Source organism: Lissotriton helveticus, chromosome 12, assembly GCF_964261635.1.
Source record: "Lissotriton helveticus chromosome 12, aLisHel1.1, whole genome shotgun sequence".
Classification (NCBI taxonomy): domain Eukaryota; kingdom Metazoa; phylum Chordata; class Amphibia; order Caudata; family Salamandridae; genus Lissotriton; species Lissotriton helveticus.
In genome coordinates, this window is record NC_136073.1 from 463,444,010 (window position 1) to 463,471,225 (window position 27,216).

At 46.3% G+C, this 27,216-nt stretch overlaps 1 protein-coding gene across 1 annotated transcript in view; it reads right to left on the reverse strand.

The window, feature by feature from the left end:
- The window catches only part of BBS2 (Bardet-Biedl syndrome 2), a 353,876-nt gene that overhangs the window by 286,799 nt on the left and 39,861 nt on the right, over window positions 1-27,216 (reverse strand). The window contains exon 3 of the mRNA XM_078670690.1: window positions 6,861-6,954. The gene's annotated coding sequence lies outside the window, so the exon portion shown is untranslated. The remainder of the gene's footprint in view (window positions 1-6,860; window positions 6,955-27,216) is intronic.

Consider the following 27,216-nt stretch of genomic DNA (forward strand, 5'->3'; position numbering starts at 1 on the left):
CCGTGATTGGCCTAGGGAGCGGAGCGTCATCGTTGCCTGTCCCGGGAGCCGCACTGCCATTGGCTGACTCCCGGGTGCTGTGGAGGCTCGCCTGAGGAGCCGCGAGGGGATTGGCTGCCGTCGCTGAGGCAGCTGAAGAAGCCGAGGAATGAGCGCGATCACCGCCGGGCCCGGGAAGAAGTGACCTGACCTCGCCGAGGGATCTCCGCATGTGCTCCAGCCCCTGGCCTGCCGTCTCTGCTCCCCGCTGCTCTTTGAAGGATCCAGAGCGGGCGGAGAGCGTCCGGAGACCGGCCGGGCGGGAGCCACACTGAGCCTTCCCCCGCGAGGTGCCCCTGGGGGACCCGCGTCACCGCGAGCACGGGGAAAGAAGTCCCCCCTCCCTCAGGATACCGGGTGAGACGCGCTAGGAGCGCTTGTGGTCCCTGCAGCCAGGGGACCATTGGGGCATAATTTAGTAACGCTGGCATTGTTTCTTTGCTCATTTGGAGAGCATTGTCAACCCAATAACTTTGGCATATCTTCTAAACGTTGGCATTGTTTGGACTGCTCGTTTTTAGAGCGTAGCCATTATAAATCGGTGGCATTAGGTTTAATACTGATTTGAAGAGACTTGAGACATTTGTTTTTATGTGACAACTTCCTGAAACTACGTACCACCATTAAGATTAAATGCCTCATTTTAATAATGAAGTGATTATCGTGCAACTGCTTGATTTACCTTGCTGAAACTAGATAAAGTTATATATTTTTTATAAAAATATACTTACCTGTGTGGTCTCAGTTTGTGGTGGATTGGGGATTATTGTTGTGTTAAGTGCAAATGTTATCCACATTGTCTCCGAGTTTAGCCTAGACTGCTCGCGCCATGCTACCTAGAGGGTGAGCAGGGGTTATCTCAGAGGGTTATTCCGTTGCCCTGACCGGAGCTAGGGGTCCCTACTTGGGCCAAGGTACTTACCTTTGCCAACCAGAGACCCCCGGTTCTAACACCTAGTATTAAAAAAAAACGTTTTAAACGTTGCTGGTCCCATGGGGCCGCTTGCAAAGGACCGGTGGGCTGCGGGAGCCTTGGGGTTCCCACTGCAGCCCCCAACAAAAAAATAATACTGCATTGTGCCCCAGGGAACACCCATTATTATTATTTTTCTTTTTTTTTTAAAATAAAGATGCAGGCACTTGCAATGAGATAGCGAGGCCGTGGGGATCCTCGGGCTCCCTACAGAGCACCCAACAAAAATGAAAGATGTGGGTGTCCTGGGTGGGCACCAGGATACACACAACTTAAACATTGCTGAAGAGGTACGCTTGAAAGTGTGCCGTAGAGACGAGAAACTAGAGGAAGATTTAAGGGCATGGAGGGAACGCTGTCATGACTACCTGGTCGAGGAGCTGCAGGGGAGCCCTCGAAAGGGGGGGGGGCGGGACAGCATGACCGCTGATTGTAACCAAAGTGTTAAAGCATATGCTATCCATGAATGCTAACTTTGGAATGTACACCTGTGTTGTGTGTTAATCAAATCTAATTAGTAAAGTTAATTTTACAAAAGTGAGACCGCAGTAATGCATTTATATTATCCAGATTGATAGAGGCATGTTCAGTTGCTCTTGTCGATACTATGAGCACTATGAAATTCTGAAGAACTTTGAGACTTTTGAGACTAGCAGTCTGGGTTCAGCACTGATGAAGCAAGGATATTGCATTGATGCAAGCCATAGACAATGACCCAAACATGGTGGACAACAATGAGCAATACCTCCCTATTCTACTCCGCTGGTCAGCAGCTCGTAGCAAGGTCAACCATTAGACAGAAATCAACACATGCAAACCCATGCTCCAGTGGTTCAGCTTCGAATTCAGCTAGTTCAGATGAGCACATCGAGATTTTAGCAGCTTCACAGGGGTACCTCAGGAATCCACAACCTCTTCCTCAGCTTAAATATTTACATTGAACTACTGGAAGTACTACAGACAAGCAACGAAAAAAAAATCTATCAATGGGCTGATTATACACAAGTCACACTTAAGGCTGCGTCCATCCCTTAAAGATATTCACTGACTTGGATATTGCCTTAATGTCGAGCATATATTTCAAGCTAAACGCAACCAACTAAATTCTTTCTTATAGCTAACTCCTCCAGAAAAGCACAAAACCTATTCTGAAGACATGAATCTAATCTAAACAGCTCAAAAACTCTCCATGAATGCCAAACCCCTAAAATTCAGTATTGACAGTGTCCACGAACACCAAAATCCTAAACTTCACCAGTGTCAGGGACCTCTATCCAGTTCACGCCCCCACATTGCCTGAAAAACTCAGAGCACCGGGATTGAGCTCAATATTGTTTTCAGGCTAAGGTTAAATCATTCCTCCTAAAAACTTCGAAATCAAAGTCCATGATCTGGTGCTTTCTCATCTGTGTAGAGGCAAAAACTTGCTAGCAGACATGCCAGACTGAATACATAGAGGCGTACAATATGGAAATCTAACATGGTGTTTAAAACGTGATGAGTGGAACAAATGCACTGGTACCAACATATGCATCACATAAGCTTCAATGATAACAAAAAAGAAAGAACTTTGAGGTATTTAAAGATCTAACCTGAATAATAGAATCTAATCAAATATTACCATCAGGAACAATGGGATAGCGAGACTAATATCTCTCAAAGAAATGAGCTTTAATCCCACGCAAACTGTTAAATCCCTTGAAGATAGTACAAAAAGCAACTGAAAGACTTAAAGTTCAGTACTTTTATCCTTAAAGGCGTTTTTCACGTGACAAACCAAAGAATGTCAAGACTTTCAGATCCATGTGCTCTTTTAACCTCAACAATGTGTTGATGGCACACATGCCGGAGAGACATTGTCAGGAGTTAGGCATAAACTCTGCAAGTCTCTCCCTCAAACGTTTCATTAAGTAGTTACCTGACAGTATGACTGCTCATATTATTTTAAAACAATACTTGCTTCAAGTAATAAAGAGTAGCACTACAGCGGTATGTATTTTTGTGCCATTTTTGAAAACTGATTTACAACCTACATCTCTGAATTGGAACAAGGTAAAAATAGATGTAATAAAGATATAGAAAAATAACATTTAGCACAATTATGTACATTTTCCAACTTGAACTCTGCACAATCTGGAATTACAACCTCAATCTTATTGACATTATTCTACATTTTGATCATCTAAATGTTTTACACCTGGAAACAAAGAAATTCAAGAGCAGTAGGAAACAATGAGCAAAAATAGCATCTTCACTTTTGGTCAGTAAGTCTGCTAATGCCCCCCTTTCTATAGCGAGCAGAATAGGCGAGGAACGAGTTGTAATATCGATAATGTCTGACGTGACTGTTTCACTACCTCATTATTGCTTCACTGTCATACTTGAAATGTCTGAAATAGGTAGCAAAGGCTTAACTATAGAAATGTGTCATGAATAGTCCCCGCAGGTAGAGGCTGGTCAGATACTGTTTGCCTGTGATTTAGGCTGCGGGGGGTAGAAATTGAAGAACCTTAACTCAATGAATCCTGCAGATTCACCGCCCTGCAAACCTTCGCCAGGTGCTACACTGGACCAGTACACGTTAACACTGTATGTCTTTCGATTGAGTTCCAAAAATAATGGAATCATGCCAAAGAAACTCATTTTAAAATCTGACAAAACAATGCAAAACAATCACACGGTCATCCTATATGGTGCCCTGGAAGAGCTGGCACTTGTAAGAGTGCCAAGCGCTCAGAAAATATCCACCAAAAGGTTTTTATATATTAAGAGAAAAATAAAAATATTCACTACAAACGCTGAGAAATTATCAAAAGCCAACCACACAGCAAAATGTTAAGAATATAAACCATGTCTCAAGTCACACGCACACTTAGACAGAGGCTGGGATCCTCATGCAATAATAAAATTTGAAGAGAAACACGCGTGAAAAATGGAAGGCCCTATCCTATGGAGCTCAAATTGCAATAATTAGACCAAAGCCAATGCATATTTAAAACCAAAATCTAATATGAATGATACTCATCCAGCAAAAATCGAAAGACATGAACTGCTGACTTGCCACAGCTCCCATCATCCAACCCAGCACTCTTTACGCCAATATAAATTCAACAAGGATGAGTAGTGGGACCTATGGGTCTTTCGTTGTATAGTGCATGTCACCAAACGGGCATGTGAAATGTTCCTTTTATATTCCATGACTGTCGCATGTAATTGTATTTTTTAAATTGAATTGTCAATCTGTTACTCACTTTTGTGAGTGTGTAGACTCGTTCAGCTCTGCACTCATTTTCGTATAAAATAAAATGCAAAAACAACCATTTCAAAAGCCATTGGGTCTCGCCTGTAAAACTCAGGAACAAAGCTATTGGCTTTGACAATGCTGGTTTGCTTTTGTCACTGCTTGTAGTTTATTTTTAAGTTACGTACGAAAATAGCTGTCTGCCATCTTTGCCTGGTTTATTAATAATAAAGTACAACAACAAAAAAGTCCAAGATGGCTGCCGGTATGTTAGCACATAGGCATACGACTTGCTCACCTGTGATGTCAAAATGGATACTTGGAATGGAACAAAAACAATATAAAGAAAGTAAAACCAAAAAGCATTCCAAAATGTGTTGTCCAGGCATGGACAGTCATGGGCAACCTGTCTTTGAAAGAGAAAAACAAAAAACATATAAAGATGGCTGACTGAGCATGTGCAAGCATGCTGACACACTAGCAGCCATCTTGGTTTTTTTTCCGTCATACTTTAAAATTCATTTTCCATTCCAAGATGGTCAATGTCATATTCAAATAGTAAAGAAGGAAATAAAGTATGTGCGGTATACTGCAAAAATGGACAGAAGCGAGAGTCGAATAGAACTGTACATCTGCTAGGCCATTCTAAATTCAATTAAAAAAATAAAAAGTTAGTGTGGAATGGGAAGGAAGGAGAGAACCTGATAAGTGTAGAAAGCAAGCAGGAAGAGCGTGAGCTGGGGGCAAAGAGGCTGGGGAGAGATGACTGAAGGCGATGAACTCCCAGAGAGTGCTAAAATTGAAATGAAACAGAAACCTGACAAATAAGAAATAGTTTCCTATCATAAATTCTACATGTGTGGGACAAAGACAAAAATAGATAGGAAAGCCACATGGAATGGAATGGAATGAGGATTTGTAGAGCGCGATGGCTACCCAGGGGCGTCCCAGCGCTGTAGAAAAATTGAGCTAATCCGGAGGGGTAGGAAGAGGGAGGCTAGGTTTGGTTTTAAACAGAGGATTTGCTGAATAACCAGGTTTTGAGAGTTTTTCGGAAGGTGAGGAGGTTGGGTTCGGATCTGAGATTGAGAGGGAGGGAGTTCCAGATCTTGGCCAGGTTGTAGGAGAGCAAACGACCACCACATCTGGCCTTCCTGATGCGTGGTACTGAGGCGAGGTAGGAGGTCGCAGATCTGAGAGAACGAGTGGGCTGGTAGGTTTTCACAAGGGGAGAGTTAATGGGGGGGCCTGTTCCCCAGTAAGAGCGGTGTGCAATGCACATGCTCTTAAACTCGATTCTAGATCTCACCGGGAGCCAGTGAAGATCTCTCAGTCTGGCTCTTACTGACGTTCGGCGGGGGATATCCAGAAGAATTCTTGCTGCGCAATTTTAAATAACCTGGAGTCTGTTGATTGTGGATTGGGGTGCTCCAAGATATAAGGCATTTCCACAGTCGAGGCGGGAGAGGATCAGTCCTTGAACCACGATTTGTCTTGAGTGGAATGGAAGCAAAGGGAGAATTTTGCGGAGCAGTCTCATCAGGCCAAAACAGGTCGCAGCTAGCTTAGTGGCCTGATGGTTGAAGGACAGAGTGTGGTCAAGCCAGATGCCCAGGCTCTTGATTTGCTCCTTGGGTTGCGGGGGGTTGCCTAAGCAGGAGGGCCAGATGGGGTCGATGGTTTTGGCGATGTTATTACCCAGGAGCATTATCTCAGTTTTTTCCCCATTAAGCCTAAGACAAGAGCTGGACATCCAGGTGGCGACTGCTTCCAGACATCTGTGTAGGCTGTGTTGAGAGTTTAGGGGGGGATCCAGAGATACCACTAGCTGCGTGTCGTCCGCATAGGAAACGATCTTTACACCAAATGGGCGGACGACATCAGCTAGGGGGCGTAGGTAGACATTAAAAAGGGTGGGACTCAGGGACGAGCCCTGAGGCACTCCGCAATTAAGTGGTCTACTGGCGAGGAGAAGTCTCTCTCAAAACCTTGAAGGATCTGTCAGTCAGAAAGGAACTCATCCAACTGAGGGCGGTCCCGGTCACTCCTATTTCTCCGAGACGATGAAGTAGGATGTTATGATTGACAGTGTCGAAGGCGGCACTTAGGTCGACTGAATAAGGGGCAGGGAATCGGGATAGAAAAGAAAGCCATCAAATGCGGACCACGTTTTGGCATAAAGCCCATTCTAAGTATATGTTAAAGTACAGATACAAAGTGATATCCGACAAACAGCTTAAGTGGTATCCTGCGAATCTGCTATTCAATCAAGCAATCAGTAGATTTGAATAGCGCATCGAATTTCATAATGGTAATGTTCTGTCTCCAAATTAGTCTATATCTATATCAGTAGGTCGCACCACCCTACATATTACCAAAAGTCATATCCCTTCAATGTCAACATTAACTCAATGCAACGTTTGTAAAGTACTCAGAACACCAAAAAGGGTATATTGTTTGTTTTACAGAAGAAAAGTATATTAATGCATGCTTACAAATAAAAAGTGTGTGTGGAAAGCAATAGATGAAACAAGAATGTGGTGACAACACAGCTTATGCCAGTGATAAAAAAAAGAGACTTATAATGGCACGATGGGATTTGCTTACCTGTTTATTTTGTGGAAGCAGAGTGAAAAAGTTGTTTAGTAACTGGAATCAAATGCAGGGCCGACTGAATGAAGACCAATAAAGTTCAAATATTCTGTAGAGGAAATATTAAAAATATATATATATTTAGCACAAAAAGGCCTTCTTTACAAAATAAGACACAAGGTAACACGTTTGAAAGGAAAAGCATAATAAATCGTTATCGATTCGATTCGATAATCTTCATTTCGGCAATTCTGCCATAAAAGATACAATAAAATTAATACAAAAAAAACCCATCATACCTCCAGGCCCCTGAGAACCCATAAAATACAAAATCCATTACATAGTCAAAGAAGCAGTACGAAATCAGGCTCATAATAAATGCTAACAATATACAACCAGTCAATCCAAAATTAAGCTAAAAGATATTAAAAACATGGTAAAAATAACTTTTGCATACAATTTCATAATTTGCAGGATAAGTGGGACACAAACAGGCAAGGAATCAGGGTATCCTAGCGATTAGGCGTAGTCTCTTGTGCCAGGCTGCCTCTAAAAACTTCGCCATTACAAACACAGTTACCTTAGACAAATCGGTTTTGAGGATTCGAAAGGCCTCAGAGCATCCACGAAACCCTGGATTCTTACATAGGGGGACTACCCAGAATCTTCTAGCTGCAGAGTAGGCGGGACAAAAGAAGACTAGATGGAGTTCGTCTTCCAGCCTACAATTGCAGCCCGGGCAATTCTCCGGGTTCGATTGTTTCCATTTACTCGTAAATGCTCTTAACGGCAGAGTACTATATCGCCATTGGAGGAACAGCTTCCGGGCCAGATTTGGGAAGATATCATCCAGAACTGGCTCAAACTTGTAAGAATCCTTTACCAGAAGGAATTTATCTACCAGTGAGTCTGGGCGTGTACCCTGGATGTGGGATGCCAAATTGCATGCATAGAACGTGGCCACAAGATGTTTGCGGGGCATGCTCTGGCAGGCGACTAAAGGATCGTTCCACAGGGACGAAAAGCCCAATCGGTCAAATTCAGTTTTGATGTATTTGAACCATGGGATATTTTCTGCATCCGGTAATGCAAGAATTCCCTTCAGTTCCTGCCTATAGTTAGCTAGCTCCGGGGTTGTCCATAGTCTTCTCCAGAATGTTAAAGGTTTCACACCCACCACTTGGTCAAGGGGTTTTAGGCCCAGATCCAACCTGAGCGGCAGGAGTGGAGTGCTTGTCGGTAGTTTTAATAGCTGCCTAAGAAATTTATTTTCTAGGGTGACTAGATCTTTTTTGCAAGCATACCCCCACATTTCGCTACCATGGAGAATCGCTCCTCTGGCCTGGAGTCTATAGATCTCCAGCGGAGGGGCTATCGGCCTGATGGTTGATAAGTTGGAATTTGCCAGCCTAATGATACCCCCGGATAATTGAGCCAATCTAAGATGTGACTTGGCCTGATGATCACCCCAATCAAATTTATCATTGATAGTCACATTCAAATACTCAAAAGTGTAGACTCTTTCTAGTTGGTTAGCACCTATAAGTGGGTTAGGGCGTGTCTTTTTGGGTGGGTTAAAGATCATATACTTAGTTTTTGAGGCATTTATTTCAAGTCCATGTTCTTGACAAAATGCCTCAAACCCTGCCAAAACTCGTTGAATCCCCATAGGGGATTTTGAGAGCAGTAAGGTGTCGTCCGCGAACATAATCGCGGGCACCCTAGTGCCACCCAGCCGCGGTGCATCTGTGTTGTCAATGGTATTTAAAAAATCGATTACCCCATTGACAAAGAACAGAGTCGGCGCTAGGACGCAGCCCTGCCTTACCCCTCTGTCAACGGGGAATCTGTTAGAGAGACGTCCCAATCTCCCACACCTTACCTGCGCAAAGTTTTCAGTATGTAGACGGATAATAATATCTAAAAGAGGTTGGGGGAGCCCAAGTTTGGCAAGTACCGTCCACAGTTTGCTCCGTGGAACAAGATCGAATGCCGCTCTAAGGTCGACAAAGACGGTATATAACGTGCCCCCCTCCAGCCTCACCGTCTTCCAAAAAATAAGGGCCAGCCTAAAAAGTTGATCCGTGGTCGAGACCTTACTCCTAAAACCCGCCTGGAATGTACTCAACACTGAATGATCAGTCATCCAGTCCTGAAGGCGGTCAAGAATCAGCCTCGCAAAGAGCTTTTGCGAGACATCAATCAGGCTGATTGGCCTGTAGTTGGCTGGGAGCAGAGGAGAGCCCTTCTTGAAGATTGGGACAATCTCTGCTCCCAGCCAAGTACTAGGGACCGCCATTCCTGCAAGAATTGCATTAAAAATAATTAGCAAGTATGGAGCCCAGATCGTGGGTTGATGTTTAAATAAGTCGCCCGGAATTCTATCTAACCCCGGGGCTTTCCCTGATGGTTGTTTTGCTATTACCGCAATAATCTCACCCAAAGAGAACTGCAAGGGGTCAGCTTCTTCCACACTTGAGTGACGGACATTTGGGGAACCCAACAGCAAAGAATGTCCCATTGGTACGCACAAATGGTGCTCCGGCGGACCCAAGGCCGCCTCTTCGTAGAGGCAGCGAAAGTGGTCCTCCCAAACCGCGGCCGCAATGTTGGCCTCAATTGCTTGAGTCGGCACTGATGAGCCTGTTTTCACAGTTTGCCAAAATTTGCGGGTGTCTTTTATCTTAAGAGAGGACAACATGCTTTCCCAATTTGTGTGGTCCCAAGCCACCTTCGCATTATGAATGGCTTGCTTTAGACTGGCCCTCCTTGACCTAATTATCCCTGGGTCCCTTGGGTGCTTCAGCGCCTCAATCAGTTTGCCCTTTGCCTCCCTACAAGCTGGATTGTACCAAGACTGCCTTTGTGCCCTGTTAGGCCCTTTCCTCACCACTGGGTTCAAGAGATCCGCAAGGGTTCCCACCAAATCCTTATGGAGTTTACCCAACTTCCTCAATAAATCTTCGGAGTGGGAATGATTTATAATTGTCTCCACGGATTCTAATGTGGGGAGTATTCTCTCATAGAGCTCCGGGATATGGGCAGGATTGTCTAAGAGTTTAGTCCATCGGACTCTGCGCCTATCATTTGTTAGGATTAAGTTATCCTTTAGTAACGGTTGATCCAACTGGTCAATCTTAAGTTCAGATGGCAGAGCCAGGGATAGGATCAGAGCATTATGGTCACTCTCACTTCTAGGTACCACGTCAAAGGTCAAGACCCTGCTCCAGTCCAAGGTCTGGACCAAGACGTAATCCAGATGTGACTCGTGACCAACCCTATTAAAGGTCGGTTTGGCGGGAATGTCCTTCCCGCATCTACCGTTACAGGCCCTCAAGGAATTACTAAGGGTAAATGCCAAAATTTGTGTCGCTAGGGGCGACCATGATTTGGCGGGGGGCCCTCCAGTTGAGGAATGCCCCACTGATCATCCTCTTCCCCGAGTGCTCCCTCCATTGTCAGAGTAAGCGGTTCAAACTGGCAGTTGAAGTCGCCCCCTACCACGATCAAAACACCCTTTGGGAGGTGTGGGAGGAATGCAGAAAGTTCCTCGAATGTGGGAGATGGTTTTGAAGGTCCCACTGGTCTGGAATAGACATTAATCAGTGCAATTTTTGAGTGGTTTGGCCATTCTAGTAGTACACACTGGACATCCAGTGAATTGGTGTTGAGGGCTCTAGCCTTGCAGCCCAGATGCGATGCCACCCAAATGCAGAGCCCCCCAGACGGTCGTCCTCTCCCCTCCCATTTAGCTGGAATGGTAAAGCTCGCGTATCCCAGACGCCATTTATCCTCCCGAGCCCATGTCTCCTGGAACATGCAAACCTCTTGGGTGTCAATGAAGGACACCCAATCCTGGGTATCTAGTTTGTTTTGTAGGCCCGCTATGTTCCATGAGAGAATAGACAGACTTGGGGTACACCCAGTTAAAACCGGGGGGGGTGAATAAGAAGAGGGGGCACAGTAGTGGGTGACAAATCGTGGGGTGGATTCTTGGGATTGATTCTCCCACCTTGCATATCAGTAGACAGTAATTTTATTTGGGCACCTGTGTACTGATCATGCTGTAAACTTCAATCACAGGTGTCCAATCCCGAAAAGACATCAAACCTATTAGTAATCTCTAGGGGTGTAAATGGTCTCAAATAGTCCATTCTGCTATTGCGGTCACTTCTTGGGCGAGCCGGTATTGTGTTCCACCCCAATGGGTCAGCAACATGGTAAAGATGTGGAATTTGAGGCAGGTAGGCAGGGTTATAGGGCAGTTGGGATACACTGTGAATAGGTAACTGTCCACCAGTGTATGTGTGAGGGAGCAACGGAGATCTTGGATAGAAATAGGTCAGGGGACGAGGAGTGACAGAATTACTACCCCCACCCTGGGACCAGTTTAGAATGTAATTAACTGCACGGGGGTCCCTAAAATTAATAACAACAAGATCACCATCAATGTCCTTAGCCCTGCTACCCAACCATGAAAGTCGTCTTACATGCACAATCTCCCCATTGATGTTGTGCGTAAGTGGTCGGTGCTGGGCTAGCCAGTGCATGATTTTGTTTTTGAGCTGGAAGTGCCCCTCCCTCTTGTTGTCGGATAGGGTGGGCACTCCCGTCAAGACAACCACGTATGGGGCCGCTTCCGGAGGCAATTCTGTTTGTTGGGCTCTCTGGGGCAGTCTTGTAGATCTGAAGGGAGGCCTTGTGTTCTGGTGGAGATTCCCAACGGAGGCTTTAATGAGACCAGCCTGAGTTGAGCTGGATACCTTTGGAGCTGAAGTAGGAACCTCGTTGGTAGTGGGCGCTTTGTGATGTATAGGGTTCTTAGTTTGTGTAACTTGGGGGGCACCTTTAGAAGTACTCGGCTCACAAGAGGTTACCCCACATGATGGTGTAGGAGCACCTCCTGACGGTCCCCCTGTGGTCCGAGCTTCAAGCACCTCAAGCTTTTTCTCAACCCTCCTCAGCCTCTCTATAATCGGTAGGATAAACGACCTAATAAGATGTTCCATATTGTCCAAGGAGGCTGACTTTAGGTCAGTAGTTAGAGAGGGATCGGGAGGAATGTTGTTTGTGCCATTTGCACTGATTGGTTGTTGTACTTGTGCCCAAGGATTTGGAGTAACCGGTTTGGGAGGGTCGACATCGATTGCCACTGGAGCTGGGTCCGACCTGATGGTTCGCTTGGAAGTTTTTCCAAAGTCCGCGTGGTTGATCTTTGGTTTTATCATATCCCCCCCCTTCCGTCTTCTCTTGGCAGGTGGTGGGCGATGGATGGTTACCTCCACATGTTTCCTTGATTTAGTTAGGACATGTTTGGCCTGAACTGGAGTTCTGGTAGATAACGCTGCATCAGGGGAAAAAGGGATGGGAGGATTACTAAGATTTGCTGACTCGAATACCTGACTCAAAGGTGTTGGCGTACAGTCTCTCAGCAAGAGTGGAAAGCTTTCCAGAATAGGAGGGTCGTCAGTAGTTGGAGTACAACTGATAGTGAGGATGGAGGTCTCCAAAAAAAGGTCGGCAGAGGCCTTGTTCTTCACGCTTTCAACAGAACGACGACGCTCTGCCCTACGCTCTGCTAGACTTTTTTCCCTATCAATATCAGTTACATGTTTAGTAAAATAGTTATCAAGGGGACCATTGATAGTACTCCCTACCTTATCAGCAGATGGGTGCGCCAAAGTCTCAGCCATGAGGGAGTCCAGAGGGAGCACTAATCACAAGTGAAAGAGGGACGGCCCTGCCCGGCCTCACTCGGTCTCTGAGGGCCTCAGAGGGCCCGCCCTTTGCCCGGGCTTCGCCCCGAGCTGCGTCCCGCGTCGCGGAAGTAATTTGGCCTGTAAAGTACAAGGAGGCTGGGGGCGTGGCCGCCGGGGGAAGAGGCACCAGCTGTGTGGACTGAAGGATGCTGGTCCTCGCAGTCCCCCGGTAGGCTCCACGCGCTGAAGTCTCGCTGAAGAGCTCGACCTGGGCCGACCTCTGCTGGGAGCTAGTGTGCTCTCCGCCGACTGCGGAGCCGCTCACACCAGGAGGGAGCAGCCTCAGGGAGCAGATGAGCGGCACCCGCGAAGCGGGTGTCGCGAAAGGTATCGGTAGAACTGCAGCCTCAGGGATCAGGGAGAGGTCTGGAGCTAGCACGTAGCTGACGGTGATATCCTGGAAAGTCACCCAAGCTGCAGGATTTCCCAAGCGTAATTGAAGGTGGAGGCTGGGAGCGTGGCCGCCGGGGGAAGAGGCACCAGCTGTGTGGACTGAAGGATGCTGGTCCTCGCAGTCCCCCGGTAGGCTCCACGCGCTGAAGTCTCGCTGAAGAGCTCGACCTGGGCCGACCTCTGCTGGGAGCGAGTGTGCTCTCCGCCGACTGCGGAGCCGCTCACACCAGGAGGGAGCAGCCTCAGGGAGCAGATGAGCGGCACCCGCGAAGCGGGTGTCGCGAAAGGTATTGGTAGAACTGCAGCCTCAGGGAGCAGGGAGAGGTCTGGAGCTAGCACGTAGCTGACGGTGATATCCTGGAAAGGCACCCAAGCTGCAGGATTTCCCAAGCGTAATTGAAGGTGGAGGCTGGGGGCGTGGCCGCCGGGGGAAGAGGCACCAGCTGTGTGGACTGAAGGATGCTGGTCCTCGCAGTCCCCCGGTAGGCTCCACGCGCTGAAGTCTCGCTGAAGAGCTCGACCTGGGCTGACCTCTGCTGGGAGCGAGTGTGCTCTCCGCCGACTGCGGAGCCGCTCACACCAGGAGGGAGCAGCCTCAGGGAGCAGATGAGCGGCACCCGCGAAGCGGGTGTCGCGAAAGGTATCGGTAGAACTGCAGCCTCAGGGAGCAGGGAGAGGTCTGGAGCTAGCACGTAGCTGACGGTGATATCCTCTTTGAGATACTGTGTCAAAGGGTCAGGAACACGAGGGGATCAACGAAGAAGCACAGCCCAGTGCCGAACCGTGAGTTATGTCTCAGCCAATCAGAACACTTCTAATGCTGGCAGCAACTACTGTTTGCCTACGTTCTCAGTTCAATGGCAATAACCCACAAAATGGGCAGGTGGTGGCTGTTAATGACACTTTCACTCATAACCATCGTCCTTGGTACCAACCCAGAACTGTGGGACGGGTTATTAATATAAGTTAGCACAAGCTGGAGAGCGCCAAACAACTCATTAAGGCCTAGGCAGAGGTCAATAACACTTAAATCAGAACTTCGTATAAGAACTCTTGAAATATCTCAGTCAGTCAGCAAGCTGAAAATGCTGGCACCAACCACAGTTTGCCTGCATTCAAGGTTCAGGTAGAGCATTATGAAGAAGAGAGACAGTAAGCAGATTTATTGCCATATGTTGGGTGAGATTCCATGGTCAGGTACCACTTCTTCCTCACATGCTGCTGGTTGATCCTGGCTGTTCATAGCCCTTCCTATCAGTTGTACATGTCTACACCCATACATCCATATTTACAAGGCAGGCTCTTAACAGTGGTTAACACCGACTTTGGAGGTCATGACCACTCAGCAGTCCAGGGCAACAAAACTTACTTATGGTATGTTATGGAATGTTCAGGCTGTGGTCATAATGAACAGGTGTCTTGCCTTTGGTAACGCTCTTTTTGGTGGAGACTTTTTGCCGGGAGAAAGGCACAAAACCGAACGGTGTCCAGAATGGCTACAATGAAGGGGAGCATTGAGAAGGAGTCAGGCATGACTTCGGCATGCTAATTGTGAACCCCAAGGAAGGGTCACCGGAGTCTGTAGATCCGTGGTTCCCAAACTGTGCGCCGTGGCACCCCGGTGCGCCGCAATGAGTGGCCAGGTGCACCGCGCACGATTTGGGAACCTACGGGGGGAGTTAGAAATGCCCCCCTTCATCATCCTGTATGATGGTTTGGGCCATGAGCGGCGTGCTTACGTACACGTTGTACGTGCTTTCCGAAGGTAGAGTCTCCGCCATTACTGGCATACGGCCATACCTGTTGTGAGCAGCGTTTGAGCCTCGTTTCTGCTGCCTGCCCGCCGTGCCTCGTGGGGAACCTCTGCTCAACTCTAGGAAATTGGTAAGTGAAGTCCGCCGCCGTAATTGAACAAAAATGCACATAAAAGGTGACTTGTGAGGGTAAATTATAGTCCGGTTCTCATAGCTGCCATGGTTTCAGATTGCTTTGTGCGACATATTCATAATTTTGCAGGCACTCGTTATTTTTGTTATTTGTTATAGCGGGTTTATATAGCGCCAAATCACCTGCAGGTCTCAGGGCGCTTTTGACCACAAGACATAACAACCGAGGTACTGAGAGAGAGTAGAGGGAGGGGCAGGATTTACGCTAGGCTGTGTGCTGTTCTGAAAAGGTTGGTTTTCAGGGCTTTCCTGAAACGGAGCAGGTTACCCCTCCTTACGGAGTGCCTCAGGCAGGGCATTCCATAGGTTCGGTAATACGTGGTCGGCTTTCATCCCGCCCACCGGTAAAAAAATGGTGGGGAGCCACCGCCAACTGCCGATTAGGTCAAGGGAGCCACAGGACAAAAAAGTTTGGGAACCACTGCTGTAGATGGTTGCCGACTGCATGGGGGAAGCCTACCTTCAGTAGCCAGGTTGGAAACGACATCCACCCCAGACCTCTCAAAATGTACTGCCACCACTGCTATCAATTTCATGAACACCTGAGGAGCACTTGTGAGACCAAAGGAGAGCACAGTGAACTGGAATGCTCCTGTCCCACCACAAATCGCAGTTAACACAGGTGGGCCGGCAGGACAGGTGTATAGAAATAGTCGTTCTGCAGGTCCAGTGCTATCATCCAGTCTCGGAGTTCCGGTGCGCACACTTCACCGCTGGGCTTATTCAGGTCCCGACTCGGATCCTGCAGCACTGCCACACGGATCGTTTTTGGATCCTGTACCCCAAGGGAACCTACTACGAACATTGTCACTCTAATGTCCACCGAAGCTCATAAGTGGATTGCTATAATTTAATTCAGCTTCCTTCACCATGGATACTGGAAAATACATCACTATAGGACCCACTGGACCTTGTAAGGGGTTTCTTATGGCGTGCGCCCACGCACTTGCCTTGTCAGTTGCTCCCAGTCCCGTCCAGGGCATGGGTCTACTGGTGTGATTGTTCAACAGGCATTAGTCTCGGGCATATATTCTTATGTTCTGATGATGATCCCGGTAGCAAGTTGTATGGGATCAAAACGTCGACTGTCGACTGTACACCATGACACTATCAAAATTATTCAATGTAATGTGCCATGGTAATGTTTTCTGTACTTTCTTGGATTACTGCATATTTAAATCCAAGGCCATGTAAATGCCCGAGCCTTATTTCTCCTTTTTTATTTTTCACGACGTATGTGTTCCCACTTGAATGTTGGTTGTTTTGTTTTACCTTAAGACAAATATATTAAAGATTCCATGTCCGAATGGACAAACGTATATAGATTTCATTGTATTTCTATAAAAATTCCTACTTCCATTTCTGTTGTTAGGGACCACTGTTCATATAAAATAGCTACACCCAAAGGTCCCTGGCCAATCGGATTTGGGTCCCCTTGTTTGCATATAACCTAACACCATCCAGTCTCGAGCATCCAGGGCAGACAAGACCAGGGATAATGTGAGCATTTTTAATTCCTCCCTTCGGAGGAAGGCATTGAGAGGGCACGGGTCTAAAATAGACCGGAGGCCTCCATCCTTTTTGGTCACCAGGAAGTAGCAACTACGTCCTAATTCTGCCGCAGGCACCCCCGCGATAGCCCCCCAGGCCAAAAGGGCTTGCGCTTTCTTCCGTATTACGGAAAGATGGTCCTCCTTTAGTTGTTGGGAAGGGCATAGCCCTGCAGAACAATTTGCAGGACCCATTTGTCTGGGGTTGTGGTCAGTCAACCTGGCATGAATTTTTTAATCCTGCCTCCCTCCAGCAATTGTCAGATCCTGCCTCGCACCAGGTGGCCGTGATCTGCCAAGTCCCCTCCTTTTTAATATCTATGTTACTCCTCTCAAGTGCAATGAAGAAAAATCAAAGATTCTGTTATTCAGTAAATTCTCCCTCAATTTCAGAGAGCAGCTATGGCCTCCCGAGTACTCACTCACTACCGACCTCAATAGGGAAGCCAGCAAAAAACTTGGGGTCTGGTTTGATGAAGGTCTTTTCTTCTCAGTACATACCAAGAAGCTAGCTGGTGATTGCTTCAGCCTGCTTAAATCTTTCACAAGATTTTTCCCCCTCCTGCCGAAAGCGGCGAGGGAAACAGTCACTTGTGCGTTGATCTGGTCTCGGCTGGATTACGCCAATGCCCTTTTTTCTGGCATTTTGGGCTACCTGCTGAAGAAGTTGCAGGTCAGGTGGTTAAAAATACCGCAGCCAGACTCTTTTGGGTCTGTCAGCCAGGGACAGTGTGCATCAACAGCTGCGCTCTCTCCACTGGCTGCCCATGGCGGCTAGAGTGAAATGTAAACTTCTGACTTTGGTCCACCGTGCGCTCCACGGGTGTGGCCCTCTTTATTTGCAGAAGCGCTTATCCTTCTATGTCTCTGCATGCTCCCTGCGTTCTTCATCCTTATGTTTTGCCCAGGTCCAACGTTTCAAGCGTTAGATGATAGGGGACAGCTCTTTTTCAGTGAAAGCGGCACTTGCATGGAATGCTCTTCCTCTGGTCCTGCGCACCATCCAGGATCCAACGGTATTTAAAAAGAAATTGAAAACTCATTTATTCACCTAAAGCCCATCGCTTTACCCGGTCTGGTCTCGCGCCGGGTCACTCACGAGTAGCCGTGCGCGTAATAAATGTATATAACATAACATAAAGGGGGTTTGCAGGTGGGTTTGAGGGGTATAGTGGACTGGGCAGCCCATTGACCTTGGCCGCAGGGGCCATGGGCACCATAGCTGCAAAACTTCTGGGCTCCATGCTTAGATTGGATTGGCTGGTAGCATGGGGTACCTCTGCAAAACCCTGAAAGGAGTGTTAGGGCTAATGAGGTTAGCAATATGCTCTGCGGGGCAGATGAGCTCAAGCAGCGTGCCGTAGCCTTAAACTCCTTGAACCGCTCAAGAGCAGAGTCCGCTTTGTCCCCAGACAGGCAAGTTCCCATTGAACAGCATGTCCATGAGGAACGACTGAATATCGCCTGAAAAAATGGTGGAGTGCAGCCAGGTCTGGGCACGATGGGCCCTGCAACTACCCAAACTTTTATCTCAGCAGATCACCCACAATGCAATGAATCAGAGACAGTTAAACTTCAACTTCATGAGGCAATGTGTCCCCGAGGTAATGCACCTCCCAGCACATCAAAAATATCAGAAAACAGTCAACTGAGAGCTCAATCATTGAGAGCCAGATCAGCTGAACAGTTTAAAAGATTTATTACAAAAAATGTAAGTTGTGGTACAGGATAATTGCCATAAAGGTGTTTCAGCTAAAACAGCATTACAGTGAAGTACAGGATCAAAAATAATCTAAGTACCAAGTGAGCAGCAAAATCAATAGAGAAATGGACAGCATCCCTAGCAGCATCCAAGTCTTCGGGCTCACCCCCAGAATTCGAGGGGTTTTATACATTATTTTCACATATGAAATTAGTAAAACTGTAGAATCATTGTGGCTTAACAAAATATGTTACTTTCTCAGCAAATCAGAGAACAGTCCCATTAACATGCATAGTGTCTTAACACATAAGCACTATCCCACTACATGAATAATTATTCTGAACACTCTAAGCGAATACCATCCAGAGACGGTGGAACAAACTAGATACATGAACATCAATAAGCTATTATGGAAGATTAGGGTACAGTGAACTAGCGGGAAGATCTTGAAGCAAAAGTTGCAGTTTTGTGACTAAACCGGGGAAGATTATTCGAGAACAGCATGAACGATGACAATGGAAATAAACAAATGTTTATTTATTTATTTATTCAGAGTTTTATATAACGCAAACAAGATCTTTACAGATATCAGAGCGCTTCACAGAGACAGGGGTAGGGGCAACAGGACTGAACAGAACTAATGGGAACAGTATAATAGTCACTAACATAATAGGAAAACAGTAGTGTACAGAGAACATACCAATATACAACCAGGTAACAAGTAGTATAAGACGGCGCAAAATCATTGATCACGCTACAACAGAGTACAGGTAAACTTTGGATGTAGGGATGGCTTATAACAAATTCTAAGGATAGAGAGAACAAGGGGTGGGGGCATCGTGAGGGTGATTCAACAAACTAAAGTGTATCATATAGTGGTCGGTAGTAGGAGAGTAGCATAATAGTGTCACAATCAAATAAGAATATAGTGCCAATAGGCAATCAGGAGATCAAAAGTTCAAAAAACACAGCGATGCAGAGACTCTGATCCAGCACTTATAAAGTTCAGGTGAACTTGGCCATGAGGATGGTTTTCACCTTTTTCTTGAAGAATGCAGTGGAGGAGATAAGCCTGGTTTCAGGAGGGAGTGCATTCCAGATCCTGGGTGCCATTCCTGAAAAGGAGCGCTTGTATGTTTTTTCCTTCCGGAATCTACGAGGTTTCAGGAGTAGGTTTTTTGTACTTCTATTGGATCTCGAGCCACCTGATATAGACAACTTTTGAGCGAGGTAGTTGGGTGCCTTGTGGTGCACGGCCGAATGTGTCATAACGGCAATTTTTAGCTGTATTCTGGCTTCAAAAGGTAGCCATTTTAGAGATTTTAAGTCTGGGGATATATGCGAATGTTTTCTTGAGCCAGTGATGAGTCTCGCGGCAGCGTTCAGGGAGGCTCTTAGGGGTGCTGTTGTGGCTAACGGGAGTCCGCGGAGGGCCACAATTCCATAGTCTATGCGAGGGATGACTAACGCTTGTACAGCCGTTTGGAAGTCCTTGACTGGGAGGAAGGGTTTAAATTTCCTCAGTGTGTTGATTTGGAAATTAGCTCCTTTTGTTGCTTTGCTAACGTGCTGTTGCATGTTGAGCTTGGCGTCGAGTGTGATGCCTAGGGATTTCGCAGAGTCCACGATGGTAGGTTGGACATTGAGTGCTGTTAGGGTATTGAGCCAGGTTTGGGTGGTGGTAATTTTCGCCGGAGGTGAGATGAGTAGAAACTCAGTTTTCAGAGCATTTAGTTTGAGGTGATTAACGGCCAACCAGGATTGAGTGTTACTAAGTGTAGAATTCAGAAGTTAGATATCTTCCGGGGATCGTAGCTTTAGGTAAAGTTGTGTGTCATCGGCGTACATATGGAATTGAACATTGGATGCTTGGAGCAAGGTGGCGAGCGGTTCCATGACGAGGTTGAACAGTGTGGGAAGAGGGAAGATCCTTGTGGGACACCTAGATCTGCTGGCACAGGTGTAGATAGCACATTGTCAATCTTGAAGCTACAGAAATAAACAGTGAAATGTGCAGGGGGAAGCCACGGTGACATGCATTTTGAATACATGGCAACAAGGCCGGCCCAAACTGAGGCCTAGTTAACAAGGCTAAGAAAGACATTTCTAACACAACATAGAAAACGTGTTTTAAAAGCAATAAAAACATTGTTTTAAAGGCAAAAGTACTATATCAGTGTGTACATGTGAAATCAAGTGTAAAACTAAATTCTGCATGTTAAGGATGTATAAAAATATAAATGCACAAAAATCTTTAACACAGGCGTGGCAGCGAATGGCAACACTGGTACCAAAGGCCAGCCGTATGGAATTGGTAGTGCCAAAGCCACAATGAATTGTGAACTTGGTGATATCCTGGCCATCATGAATGGCCTGGCCAAGGACCGGTCAGAAATCTTCAGGGACACCTGGGAGGACTCGAGCTATAGAGTCCCAAAGGACATGGGAATAGACCCACAACAGGCACCTGGCATTCACAGACCTGAACGCCAAGCTGGGTTATCAAAATACGTGTGTGCCAAATATTTCAACACATTTTAACTCTCAGTCTGGGGAAGTAGTTGGGAACATGTTGGATGTGTCTTACTTAAGGATGCTTGCATGGCTAAAATGTCAGGGGAGGGGTACTGGGATAGAAAAACAGGATTGCCCAAGGCTGGGTGATGGCATTGCGCAATTTGGCAGTTGATTGGTGGACTAGGGCAAGGTTTGGCTCATGCCCCCCCAATAAGGTGGCTAATAAGGCCTTGTTAATGGGCAGTAGGGTCTCTGATGTTTACCCCAGCTGGAGAACTTCTGTCAATACATTAGTCTGAACCGATTCTTAGAATGAGATCTAAATCTATGGCCCTGCTTCTACTCAGGTGAATGTGAGTGGTGAACGGGGGCAGAGAGTCCCGCTTTGATTTCTTATGATTTTTTTTTTACTTACTAGGTGATCTAGATTACAACAAAGACCAGCCTCGCGAACTGCTTCGGCATACTCCTGGAGCAGAACGGGACCACGACCGAATCTTGGAATGCAACATGGAGCGGTCACGGCGAGAAGTCTTATCATACTTGTCGATCCAAAGTTTAGCTTCACGGTCCCAGATGGTCTTCGGGTTCATCAACATACAGTCACTGCAGGCCTTTGAGTCATGGCACGACCCCAGACACAACAGGCACACCTGATAGGGATTGCTCACAGACATTGCTTGCGACACTTCCTACAGGGCTTAAAATCTGTAATTTTAGGGGGGGGGGGAGACATTCCTTGGACTAAAAAGGAACGGACATCAGTGCACTGGAGTGTCGCCTACATAAGCTCTGCACATCATTGTGAGAGGGAAAAACTGTTGGTGCGGGGCCGCAGGGCACCACTTACCAGCGTGCAGCGATACTGCTGAAAGGTTTCCAGATCTAGTCTGACGATTGGGGAATATTCAAATGGTGAGGAATCTGCTACTGGAAGTTCCGATCAGAAAGTATTAACTGACAGCAGCTGGTGAACTTCTTCACCATTGAGTCTTGTCCTTTAGTAAAGCTCCACTAGACAATCACAATTTGAGTTTTAAAGCTTTAGTGGCTGCTATATAGCTTCTCAAGGTAATCATTAGGCTTTCACATCACACCGACTTTCAACCAACATTGCTTAATTGCAAGTATTTTAGCAAAAACAGAGCTTACTTCAGTATTTCTAAAGATGAAAGGTTAGGCCTTTTCTAAACACCAACTGCTCACAGTTGCTCACAACGAGAATGATCTAATACAGTATTATAGCCTGCTACTGAGGGCTATAGTGATTGTTAAGGGCTGTGAGACTTATTAGAACACTTCACCCGCACAGGGCATAATTAAATTTAAAAAGGTATATGCGCATTGGAATGTTGGAGCTGAAATCTTAAACTAGCCATTATTAGTGGCACCGAGCACTCCATTTGTCATCACAAAGTCATTGTGGGGACACTGCCAAACAGGCAGGTGATTCTTGATCTACCCGGCGCTGTCAGGTGCCGGCCACTACGCCATATTAAGTTAACTACAATGACCGGCCCATGACAGGGCTCTTCAAAGGAGCTTTGAGTGTGGCACCTGCCTGCCACGAGGACCCTGCAGGCGGGCGATGCAAACAGACTTCTGTGCTGGGAAAGCCGATTTTAAGTGCACTGAGAGCTTCTGGACAGTTAGGGTGACCAGACGTTCCAGATTTGCACGGACAGTACCAGTTTTTCACCAGCTATCACGTCAGATTTCAGCAATTTTGGGTCATGTCCCGGTTTTTAGAGGGGGTTGACTAAAAAACAGTGAGAGGCACTTATTTGGCGTTCTAAAACCTTGCTAGTTAGCAGCTGTTATAAGTAAGCAATTTAGTAGGTACGATTTTGGTTGTAGAAATTACATTTTATTTACTTTCTTTAATGCATCTTCTGTGATCCCATGTTGATGACAGCTGTCCTTCTGCGTCATTCTGTTGGTAAAAAAAGGTATTCCTACTTCTATTTTTCCCAAATGTCCATGCGTTTGGTTCTCAAGATCTGGTCACCCTATGGACGGTATATTTACTTACCTTAACGCCGTTAGGATTGGTGTCGTCAGTGTAACACATAACCCCGAACCCAGGTCTTTAAGTTTGCCGGGTCCCCCTTGGTGCTGTTCTAAAAAGCAGGTACGGAGAAGGGTTCCTTTTGGGCTCTCCATTTTTACAATCACCCTCAGGGTGAAGAAAAATCTTAACTCTACAGCAGTGCCACCCTTCAATGCCTTTGGGGTAACTTCTTAGAGACTCACTAAAGTTCTTTCACAGTCTCATCATTTCTGAACTGAATTGAAGGATGTTCATATTATATTCAACAAAGCCATCGTTGTTGCTTATGCAACTAACAACCATTGACAAAACCAATACTCCTGGCATGTTGTAGGTGTAATGTTACTTGTATTATATATCATGGATGCAATGACAGAAGCAGCAAAATACCAGTCGGGCAGAACACTATGCTAAACACAGACTTTTAACTTAAGTGTTTTAAACCACGCACTTAATTACATTGACCACGCCCCTTTGAGAGACCCCCACGCCAGTTTTTTCATCCCACTTAACCCCTGCTCGAAGCCAAACGATCTGATCCACTCAGAACGAGGAGCTATCTATATATTGAATGATTCACTCTGCAGTTACTTGAGTTTGTTTTTCTGAAGCTTTTGTTAAGAATAATATGCATTGAAAATGTTTGCCAAAGGTATATCCGGAGTTACAGGATTTTAGGTGCAATATAGAGCGCTGTAACTCTTTGCAGTTTAGGCAGTATATTTCAGAAGCGTCTGAATCTATTTTGAAAAAGCAGAATGTGTGGAGCAAAGTCCCCCTGCAGTCTGTGTTTGAGAGATTATGGGTAAAGAAGATTAGGAGATTAAGTGTACTTCATTCTGTAACACCGTACATGAAGAGGGCTGCAGCACCATCACGCCTTGGCACCCAAACAGGAGTGAGAAGTGAAATACATTTTCATGAGTGCTATTTTTTTTGTTTGAAAATCACCATATGCATACCCACAGTGTCAGTAGCAGGATGTCCAGTGATCACAATATGTCTACTGGGGAGACAAAGAAGTTATTGTGAAGCATGCTATACATACCGTTGTCAACCTGTATACATCAGAGCCTACAGTCCTTCCCTTTACTCATGAGCAGAAGGGATTCAAACAGATGCACCATCAAGCCCTCTGTATATCAGTCAAATGGATTCCCATGGGACAGCATTATGATGGTGTGAAAGCTCATTAAACTCACACCATCTACCCCAAAACGTAGGAAAATTTTGAAATTTGCGAAGGCGCCCTATACTCTTTTCTATCTCTGTGTCAGCTGCCAAGCACCAGCCCCAGTTGAAACACCAGCAATGGGCGTTAGATGCCAGTGCACTGCCCCACAATTTAGCTGTGTATCATCTAGCGACAGCTTGGCAGGTGTCACACAGCAGCTTACTCTACTTTGGTGGTGGCTGATTTCCCTATATGACCAGCAGGGGGATCCTGGCCTTCAGCTCTATTATAAAATCTAGTACCCTCAATAGGAAGGCCCTTATTGGTCGCTAAAACTCCCCAATCAGTGGGCAATTCTACCATGTGTGGATGAAATTCCCTGCCCCTCCAATGGCTTAATATAAAATGATGGGGTCCCTTTGCAGATGTGATGAGGGGCCGGAGTACCCTATATCTCATAGATATTCACTGGCCATGGACTGGAAGAGGGCACCATGAACGGCTGGGGATTCCCATTCGCCGCAGAGGTTGCAGGGGCCTGAGTTACACCCCTGGTCCCTCCATTGCGCCCAAGGCACAAAACAGAATGCGTGAGGCCATGGGAATTCAGAAGGGTCTGCTTGCAGTACATTTGGCAGAGTATTTTAAGTTGCATCAGCAGGAACCCGCCTTGATAGTTACTTCTGTAGGCACTCAGTTTGCCTCCTCCAACTCAAGAGTCCTCCATCGCTCTCAAATACCTCTCCCACTTCGAACTAAACTTGCCCAGACCGCCACGTCTGTTGTTATTAAGTGTTTTGCATATCTGTGATATGTCCCTTGTATGCGGGCGCAGGGTGGGGGGGCTCCATCAACACACTACACTCAAGGGCATAGAGGGTACTCTTGCACATAAGTCATTAGCGCTTTGTGTTTATCCAGAGCCTGATTCAATTGCACATACTTGAAGGCTTCTGGTCTTCCAATGGTGTATTTCTCCTCTTCCTCCTTATATATTTAATTTCTTAGCCGGCCCAGATGTCACCGAGTTTGAAGATACAGAGAGAGTCCCATCACCAAAATCCCTGTAGGTATCCCACCTCTCTCAAAACATGGCTGTCCGAGGTGGGGTTCATTCTGCTGCTGTATTGTGCCACCCTATTAATTTAGCTGTTGCCTTCGATGCCAAGTGATCCACAAGAGCAAGTTCCAGCTAGTCACCTGGGGGGCCCTCCACAGATCACCACCGATATCCTACACCTCCTATGTCTTGATTGTCGAATTGAAAGGTCAGGGCTTCTTGGGCAGAGAATACCCAGCCACTGAGCACCATTTATTGGGACGTCCAGAAGTGCATGGCATGTCTAGTAGGGTGATTCTCTTATCGTAACTCCTTTGACGCAGTTTTGCATGGGAGATTTGTGATGGGGTCTTACCTTTCCATAGTAGGGTCCACAGTGTTTTGTCTATTTGTATAAAGTCAGACTGCGGCACCCAGCAAAAGACACTCGGCAATATGTAAAGAAATATGGGAAGAGACATCCTTTTTTGTATACTACCGCCATTCCGAGCAGTAACAGGGGAAGTCTGCACCAGTGTGTCTCAGCCACTAAATCGGGTCAGCAGTCCCTCTAGGTTGTGTATGTATTGCTTGTAACATCTCTTATAATGTACATGCCTAAATAGTTGAACCGCACCTAGGGGATCCGGAGCGGGGAAGCAGATCCCGGACTCATTGACCAATTAGTGAGAGGGAACAGTGTTGACTCTTCCCACTTTATATGGCATCCACAGGTGTCATATATTCAAACTAGCTAAAGAACTCTACTAATAGAGTTAGGATCTGCAAGGTAAAACAGAATGTCCTCTGCATAGAGGGAGATTCTAGAATCCCATCCATGCACTCGCTGCAGGCCCCCCGAGTAAAGCATTTATCCTGCTCTAGAATGATCATTTCGAACAGCAGCAGAAAAAGGGGCTACCCTTGTATAACGGAAAAGTGATCAATAGGAAACCATTTACCCAAACCCTTGTATAAGCAGCCTTAGCCAGGGTAGGAAACCAGTCCCTTCACCTATCCTTCTGAACATGGCAAAGAGGAAGCTCTATTTGCAAGAGTCAAAAGTCTACTTGGCATGGAAGGAAAGACCCACTACCTGCTCAGCCACCTACTATGTGTACTCTAGGACACTATTAAGTCACATGATGATAAGCCTTTTCCTCCTGCCAGGCACACAGTCAGATTTGTTGCGGGGGATCAGAGTTTGGTGCATATGTATTGTCAATATACGTGTTTTGGTGCTAGAATGTTGGCTTCAGTTTTGAGCCAATCATAGTTCTGATTATTGTTACAATGGCCCTTAACAGGTCTTGAGGAACCCATCTCATCTCCCTTACTTCAAAAAACATACTTGCAGGTGGTTCACCAGCTTCCGCAAGAGGCGTTTAAAAACATCTGCAGATCTACAAAAGAGCTGAAGTGGGATAAATACACAATGGCCCAGGAAAGTCAGGTGGTCCTTGACAAGCTGCTGTGAATTGAAGACTCACAGGCAAATCACGTGACCCGATTCAAAAGAAGATGGCTTGTGGAGGTAGTCCCTAGGAGGCGTATATGCAGATACAGTATGTGCAAAGAGACTGGGTCGGGAAGGGGTTGTCTGTTTCACAGCGGAGACATTGCTTCGATTGTATCCAGTGAGTGGGCCTCCGATGGCTGCCTATGGACTTCACTACCAGAATGGTTGGTTGTACCGATTAAGTCTGATGTCATTGTTTGTTTACACACTTTAATGCCATGACATGAGAGATTCTCACTATTACCTCCACCTAAAAATATTAATCACAGAAACCCTTGTCCTCCATACACAGGTTGGTCCACTAAGCAACACAAACAAGAGGGAACCATGTGCGTGGTTATTCAACACCGTACACCTTCAATGTTAAAATAGTCCAATTTAATGCCGATAGGCTGAATAGCCATTCAAAATGATTAGCAGTGCGATCAATGCTTAATGAGACAGAATGTGATATTTGTCATATTTAGGAGACTCATGTCTTCACTAAGGACTGGCATAGACTGAAATTATATTGGTTGCCCAAACAATATTGGTCATTTGGACCAACCAAAAAGGATGGGGTAGGCAGGCTCATCCCCCATAAATTTCACAGAGAGGTTGGGGAGACAGGGACAGAGCAGGTGGGCAGGGTACTAGCCTTCTGACTGAGATTGCAGTCAGACTAATTCACCCTGGTGATTATCTAAGCACCCAATGAAGGCCAGGAGACATTCCTAAAACAG